Source organism: Microcebus murinus, chromosome 8 (assembly GCF_040939455.1).
Source record: "Microcebus murinus isolate Inina chromosome 8, M.murinus_Inina_mat1.0, whole genome shotgun sequence".
In the NCBI taxonomy this organism is placed as follows: domain Eukaryota; kingdom Metazoa; phylum Chordata; class Mammalia; order Primates; family Cheirogaleidae; genus Microcebus; species Microcebus murinus.
Window position 1 is genome coordinate 979027 of NC_134111.1, and position 8575 is coordinate 987601.

The 8575-nt window shown below is 33.4% G+C and overlaps 1 pseudogene; it reads left to right on the plus strand.

Annotated features, from left to right (window-relative positions):
- The first annotated feature begins 1550 nt into the window (after window positions 1–1550).
- LOC142872287 (uncharacterized) lies at window positions 1551–4508 on the plus strand (annotated as a pseudogene).
- Window positions 4509–8575: the final 4067 nt, after the last annotated feature.

Here is an 8575-nt window from a genome sequence, read left to right on the forward strand (position 1 = left end):
CTGACATGCATCTTTTCTGTTGATAAATCCACTAGTAATCTCTAAGAAGCATGCTTATAGATGACATCAATTTTCTCTTGCTGCTTTGAAGATTCTCCTGTTATATGACTTTAAAACTTTGCTTACATCCTGTCCTTTATGGGTCCTTTTGTGTTTTTCTTAGCTGAAGTATGTTGAGCTTCTCAATTTGTTTGTGTATTTATTCTTACCTTTGAGAATTTCTAAGTCATTTCTTATTGTATGCCTCAGCTGAACAGTGTATGTTTTCTTCTGCTTCTATGTTTTGTTTATATTATCATTTTCCTGATTTCATTTAATGTTCAATATCATTCTAATTTCACAAATTAAGCATCATTCAGATGGTTATTTTTAATTTTTATGATTAATTTTAATTTATACATCTCCAATCCTTTATGGTTGATTTCTTATTATTTTGTTTCTTGGATGGGGATATGTTACCCTGAATTTTGTGTATATTGTAATCGTTGGTTGAGATTTGAGAATTAGCAAAATCAGCTCCATAAACTTCATCAAGTGGCTTTATCCTGGGGGACTCTGATAGCAATTCACCTTACTGGAGATTGAAGGAGCCTTAAATATGTTCTGAGAATGCATCTTCTGTGACTATATTTGTTTTCCATTTAAAGAAACTTTCCTACATTTCCTCTTAGGAGCCTGTCATCATAACCTATAACTATTCTCCATCTGTGGTAGTGAAATTTCCCTGACGTTGTAATAATCTTTTATCTTTGGTTTCAGCACACTCCGTCCTTCACTTAATATCATGATTCTTTTCTGAACTCTGTGTTATGGGAGACAAAAACCTGTCTTTGGAAGGTTTTCTAAAAGCTAGAAATATAGCCAACATTTTCCTTTTCTTTGAGAAAGAAGCTGGGGTTTGGTAATACACTTCTATGCTGTATTAAGGAGGAGGAGAGGCCTTGGAGTGTCAGTATAAGAAATTTTGTTTCTCTTCTCTGTTGCTTTTGGTATTGTTCTCGTGTGATTTTCTGTGAACTCTTCTTTCCTTATTAGAATTTCGCAAAGTCAATTTGGTAAGCATAATTTTTTATATTTATTTGTGTAAAAGAGAATTAGAGCCTACATATTGTATTGTGCCATCCTGCTAATGTGCTTAGGATAATTTTACATATAAATTTTGTAATATTTATTATTTGATTATGAAGGAAAGAAACAAGTGGGATAATTTGTTGTTTTTAAAATTTCTTTCAGCAATATCTTCTCATTCTACCCAACACTATTTGCCAGAGCAGCATTTAAAATTTCTTTTACCAAAAGTGATAAGAAGAAGATATGGAAGCTTTGGCCTTCAGAATATACAATTTAAAAATGACTGGGAAAGTGTGGGTGAGTGTAAGGAACAGAAAGGATATTACAATGAATGTAATCAATGTTTGACTACATATAGCAAAATCTTCCAGTCTAATGCATGTTTGAAAGTCTTCAGGAAAATGTTACATCAAAATAGATACAAGGTGGGACATAGTGTAGAGAAATTTTTAATACAACTGTATTAACTCCCCTAAAAAAAAAAAAAAAAGAAATTTTTAAAATGTAATGAATGTGGGAAAGCCTTTACCCAGGTCTCAAACCTTACTAAACATAAAATAATTCATACTGTTGAGAAACCATACAAATGTGAAGAATGTGGCAACGCTTTTAGCTGTTCCTCAGACCTTAAAAGACATACAAGAATTCATACTAGAGAGAAACCATACAAATGTGAGGAATGTGGCAAAGCCTTTACCCAGAGCTCAACCCTTACTAAACATAAAAGAATTCATACTGGAGAGCAGCTGTACAAATGTGAAGAATGTGGAAAAGCTTTTAGCTGTTCCTCAAAACTTAAAACACATAAGAGAATTCATACTAGAGAGAAACCGTACAAATGTGAAGAATGTGGCAAGGCTTTTAACTGTTCCTCACAAGTTAAAATACATAGGAGAATTCATACTGGAGAGAAACCATACAAATGTGAAGAATGTGGCAAAGCCTTTACCCAGAGCTCAACCCTTACTCAACATAAAAAATTCATACTGGAGAGAAACCATACAAATGTGAGGAATGTGGTAAATCCTTTAACTGGTCCTCAATTCTCATTGCACATAAGGTAATTCATACTGGAGAGCAACTGTACAAATGTGAAGAATGTGGAAAAGCTTTTAGCTGTTCCCCAAAACTTAAAATACATAAGAGAATTCATACTGGGGAGAAACCGTACAAATGTGAAGAATGTGGCAAAGCTTTTAACTGTTCCTCAAAAGTTAAAATACATAGGAGAATTCATACTGGAGAGAAACCATACAAATGTGAAGAATGTGGCAAAGCCTTTACCCAGAGCTCAACCCTTACTCAACATAAAAGAATTCATACTGGAGAGAAACCATACAAATGTGAGGAATGTGGTAAATCCTTTAAGTGGTCCTCAGTCTTCATTGCACATAAGGTAATTCATTCCTGAGAGAAACTGTACAAATGTTAAGAATGTGGAAAAGCCTTTACCCAGATCTTACACCTTATTAGACATACAATAATTCATACTGTATATAAACCATACAAATGTAAAGAGTGTGGCAAAGCTTTTAGCTGTTCCTCAGACCTTAAAAGACATAAGAGAATTTGTACTGGAGAGAAACCGTAAAATGGGAAGAATGTGGCAAAGCTTTTAGCTGTCCCTCAATACTTAAAAGAATTAAGAGAATTCATACTGGAGAGAACCCTACACATGTCAATGTGGTAAAGCCTTTAACCAATACTCACACTTTTCCATACATAGAACTCATACTGGAGAGAAGCCCTACAAATGAGAACAATTAGGGAAAGATTTTTATCTGTGTTCATACCCTAGAATGCAAAAAAGAATTTATACTGGAGAGAAACTTTTCAAACAAAAAGAATGTATTAATGCTTTACTTTATGCTCTAAGTTTCTATGCATGAGCTAATTTGACCAGAGAAAATCCTTACAAATGTGAACAATGTGGGTAAGTCTGTATCTAATACTCACATTTTTCTGTATATAAGATAATTCATATAGGAGAGAAACCTTATGAATGTGAAGAATGTGACAAAAAGCTTTAACAGCTGTTTAAATTTAACTAGGGTACCAGAGGAAATCATAGAAAAATGAAATATGTGTCAAATGCTTTACCTGGTGCTCTTATGTTAGCATACATGAGACAATTCATACACGAACAGGATCCTACAGATGTTAATAAAGTGGCCTAGCCTTTAATAATCGATCACACATTGTTCAACACCAGTTATACTGAGTAACTGGTATAAATGTAACAAGCATCAAAACACCTTTCTGAACATAAAAATTTGAGAGTACAGTGGAGTATTTATACTAAGAAAAATTACAACTATAAAGAGTGACATGGCCGGGCGCTGTGGCTCACGCCTGTAATCCTAGCTCTTGGGAGGCCGAGGCGGGCGGATTGCTCAAGGTCAGGAGTTCGAAACCAGCCTGAGAAAGAGCGAGACCCCGTCTCTACTATAAATAGAAAGAAATTAATTGGCCAACTGATATATATATAAAAAAAAAAAAAATTAGCCGGGCATGGTGGCGCATGCCTGTAGTCCCAGCTACCCGGGAGGCTGAGGCAGAAGGATCACTGGAGCCCAGGAGTTTGAGGTTGCTGTGAGCTAGGCTGACGCCACGGCACTCACTCTAGCCTGGGCAACAAAGCGAGACTCTGTCTCAAAAAAAAAAAACCAAAAAAAGAGTGACATGATACCTTTTCTTTTATCACAGATATTGTACACAAGAGAATTAGTAGTGGGGGTGGAATCCTCCATTTATTGCTCAAACTTTATTTAAATTAAGGGAATTTGGGTTGTTGAGACACTCTGGGAATGTAATGAATGAATTCAGAAAAACCTTTGGTCTGTAACACAGCTTTGAAAACACCAGAAGTTGTATGAAAATATATTTTACTTATGTTATAATCTGAAAAAATAGTTAATTAAAAAATCATGTCTAAATAAATACCGGAGGACTCACAGTAGGAAGAACCTTAGTGCTATTACTTCCAGACTATTCTAAAGTAGAGTTTTGGTTATAGAGAATGCAAAGTTAAATACTTTAATAATTGATGTATATGTTTAAAATCAGCAGGAGATTGACTTTTATGAAGAGTTATATTTAGAGTTTACTTTTCACATTAAAATTTTTATATTTTTTTGAAAATCGAATATCAAGGTAATTCAATTTTAATTACTTGATTCTATTCCAGCATTCCTAGTATTTTTGTGAAAGTGTGTTCAATCGTTGCTGCATCAAAGATATGAAAGGTCTTTGTAAATTTTGTGGGCATCATTCATATGCTCTTACAATGTACACTAAACACTAAAATTTAAGATGCATGAATAAAATGGAGAGACTCTTTTTGATTAACTTGTAAGTGCATTGCAGGTGATGTTGGCATTAATTGTACAGAGTAGTGTTTAATGTGTTGAGTGTTGTACATTGAATAAAGTGTTACATTGCCACCAACCTTAACCTGTCTCACCTTATTTAAAGTTGTAGATAACAGATGGTAACAGTATACTATTGGATATCATGATGTAATGACATGTTTAGCGACCTTTATTCCAATATGCTGTAAACTTCAAGTATTTTGAAAAACATCATTTCCATAGGTTATGTTATTATTCTTTGCATAGGTAAAATGCCATAAAAAGGCATATATTTCTGAGTCCTGAAGAGACAATTTACAAAAGTGCATCTTACATTTGTTTTGAACCTGTGAACTCTCTGGCCTGCAAACCATAAACATACTATTATTTTTGATTTAAGGAAGTGAAATATAAAATTATATCACTATAAGTATAGATTTTAGCTTCAAGAGGATTATGGAAAAGGTAACTGTGTCTATGTTAGTGGGTATCTGGTCTCAGAAAAAAATATATATACATTGAAAAAAACAGACAATTCCAAAAATGTTGATAATCTACTAGTATTGTAGAAGCCTCAAAAAATTAAAAAGTAAGTATATATTCTCTTTGTTATTTCAAATTCATTTCTGTAAAACCTTATGGCTCCCGATTCAGAATCTGCCCATAAAAATTAAATGGTTTTCATTGTCATTGACTCATGTTAGACCTAAGGCCTAATTTTCTTCTTTAAAAGTTCATGAAGAAGGCCAGGCATGGTGGCCCACACCTGTAATCCTAACACTCTGGGAGGCCGAGGCAGGGGGATTGCTTGAGGTCAGGAGTTCGAAACCAGCTTGAGCAAGATTGAGACCCCGTCTCTACCATAAATAGAAAGAAATTAATTGGCCAACTAATATATATAGAAAAAATTATCTGGACATGGTGGTGCATGCCTTTAGTATCAGCTACTCGGGAGGCTGAGGCAGCAGGATTGCTTGAGCCCAGGAGTTTGAGGTTGCTGTGAGCTAGGCTGATGCCACTCTAGCCTGGGCAACAAAGCGAGACTCTATCTCAAAAAAAAAAAAAAGTTCATTAAATATTCTTTATATGATATGCTCAGATATTACAAGGATAATTTTTAAGAAGTGGTACTCACAGAATAATTTGAAGATATGATTAATTCCACAATGGGTGCATTTTGTGAAATTGTCTTAATTTTCATACTGCATTTTTTCCTTTCAATTGGAGAATACTATTTGAGTTAGTTTTTCTATAGTTATTATTTAGTTCCCTTTGTATATAGTTATTTACATAACTGAATTGGTTTACTTTGTTGGGCCAATTTCTTTTGGTAAGCCTCGGGAGGCTTCATAATTCATGGGTTGTTTTGATATATGAAATGGACAATCACAGGATAATTCTTGGTGTGTGATAGATGCTTCATAATCAGCAGTAAGTAATCCCAGTGGAATGATGGAATTGCTTATGGCTCCACATAAAAGATAGAAAATAATCACATTTAGAAATAGCACTGATTCTTCATGGGCAAAGAGGATACCTTTTTCCAGGCTACACAATGGACTCTGTGTGAACTTAGAGGATTTCTGTATTCGTAATTTCCTAATTATCTCTGTGTTCTTGGTGTCTCTTTATGTTCATCTCCAGCTACAAGTGCTTCTCAGCCTTTCTTTTTCTTCTTTTCCTGTGTTACCTCTAACAGCTTTCTAACTGTCCTCTCCACCACATGCAATTTGACATAGCACATTTTAGCTTGCAATGAGAAGTTTGAATTTTTTTTAATGTGGTGAGAAACTTTTTATCTGGAGAGTTTGGAAGCATTTATGAGGGCTGTCTGGAAAGTACATAGTCATGTAATATGAATAACATGAAAAAAAGACTTGACATTTTCCAGACAGCCCACATATAGTGTATAAATGAAACATTCCGATGACTGAGGCAAGAAAGATGCAATGTCCATTGACTAGAGGGTTAAATTAGACTGTTACTATTGTTTGCCTTTATGAAGGGAAAATGTTATTAGATTCTAACCTAAAGTGTGGTAGATATTAAATTAGTTAGACTAGGAACAGCAATGAAAACAGTGGGTCTTAACCTATTCTAAGTAGTATGTAAAGACACACATCAGAATGTGGAAATTTCTTAAGATTAAATGTCTCTGAAATAAAATCTTCAGGAGAATTAATATATTTGGAATCTATTTTTTAATGAAATAATTACAAGGAAACTTATGTTTCTCTGCAGAATATTTTGTTCTTGAGTATACATGTTAAATGTTGAACAGTAATTGAGTGACATGGATATAAAATTTTGAATGATATTTGTTTTCTAAATTGATATTGCAATCTTGGGGAATTTCTCACTCATTATATCTTTATTTTAATGGAACAGTTTACTATCCACTGTTTGTATTCTTATTTACCTATCTTTAGCCAACTCCCATTACTGTCTCTAGAACAATCTCAGACATTATGGTAGGTTTTGGATTGAAACATTCCTTAATTGATTTTGGATGCTAACTTCTTTTTCATGTTCACAGAGTTGTCAAAGATGAAATCATGAGCACCACCTGCCACTTTAGTATTTTCTATGTCAACACCATAAGCACCAGAAACTCCAAGTGCCTTGAGTTTAACATAAAAGCCCTAATGTTCGTTGGCCACTGCTGTATTCTGTGCTAGGTCCTACACATGCTGGTAAACTTCAGAGTTCCCATGCCTATGACTGACAAGCAGAATAGGAAAAACATGATGAAGTTTACATATTTGTGATGCAGTGTAGCTTATGACAAACACACACACTCACTATTTGGAATATTCTACCATGATATTTTAAACATTTTCTTATGTATTTTTAAGTTGATAAAAAATTTTATCTGTTTATCATGTAAAACATGAAGTATTGAGGTATATATACATTGTCAAATGCTTAATTCTAGCGAATTAGCAAATGCTTTAACTCACAGTTATCTTTTTTGTGATGAGTACATTTAACATCAATTGTTTTAGCATTTTTAAAGATACAATAGATCCTTAACAGTAATCACTAAGTTGTATAAGAGATCACTTGAACTTATTCCTCCTAACTGTAAATATGTATCCTTTGACAGACATCTCCCCAAATGCCTTTTCCTCCTAAGAACCCTAGTCTGTAGTAATACCATTCTCATCTGTATTTCAATGTGACAAACTTATTCAGATTCCCGACATGAGTAAGATTATGCAGTCCTTAGGTTTTGGTACATGGCTCAAATAAATTAACAATGTCCTCCAAGTTCAACCATGTGAGGGAAAAGGACAAGATTTTCTATTTGTATGGCTATATTGTTTTCCACTCTCTTTATATACCATGTTTTCTTTATCCATTTATTCAATAATGGATACTTGGGTTGATTTCACATCTCATTTGTTGTGAATAGGGCTAAAATAAACATGGAAGGCAGATGTTTCTTGAACATACTGATGATATTTTATTTTTTTGGATACCCAATAATGTGACTGTTGAATTATATGGTAGCATTACTTTAATTTTTTTGAGTGATACCCATACTTTTTTACATAATGTATGTACTGATTTACATTCACACCAACAGCATGAAAGTATTCTCTTTTCTCCATTTCTTTTGTAACACTATTATATTTTGTGTTTTTAATAGTAGTTATTATAACAATAGGGAGTTGATATAGTGGTTTAGATATTTCTTTCTTTGGTGATCATTGATGTTGAGCATTTTTAAATATCAGTTGGTCATTTGTATATTTGCTTTTAGTTAAGAAATGTCTATTTGTATCTTTTCCCATCTAAAATAGTTGCTAGATTTGTATTTTATAGCTGAGTTTCTCAAAGTCTGGAAATTGATCTCTTTTCAGATGTATAATTTACAAATATTTTCTCCTATTTCTGTGTTTTGTCATCATTCTGTTGTATCTCTTTCTGTGTAGAAATGTTTGATTTTGAATTAACCTCATTTGTCTATTATTTTTATTGCCTGAGATTTTGAGATTAAATACAAAAATTATTGTCCAGACCAATTTCATGAAGATATCGCCCTATGTTTTCTTATAGTAGTTTCAGAGCTTCAGGTCTTACATTTAAGTATTTAATATATTTTGAGTTAATTTTATATATTCTGTGTGATGAGGATCCCATTTCATTAT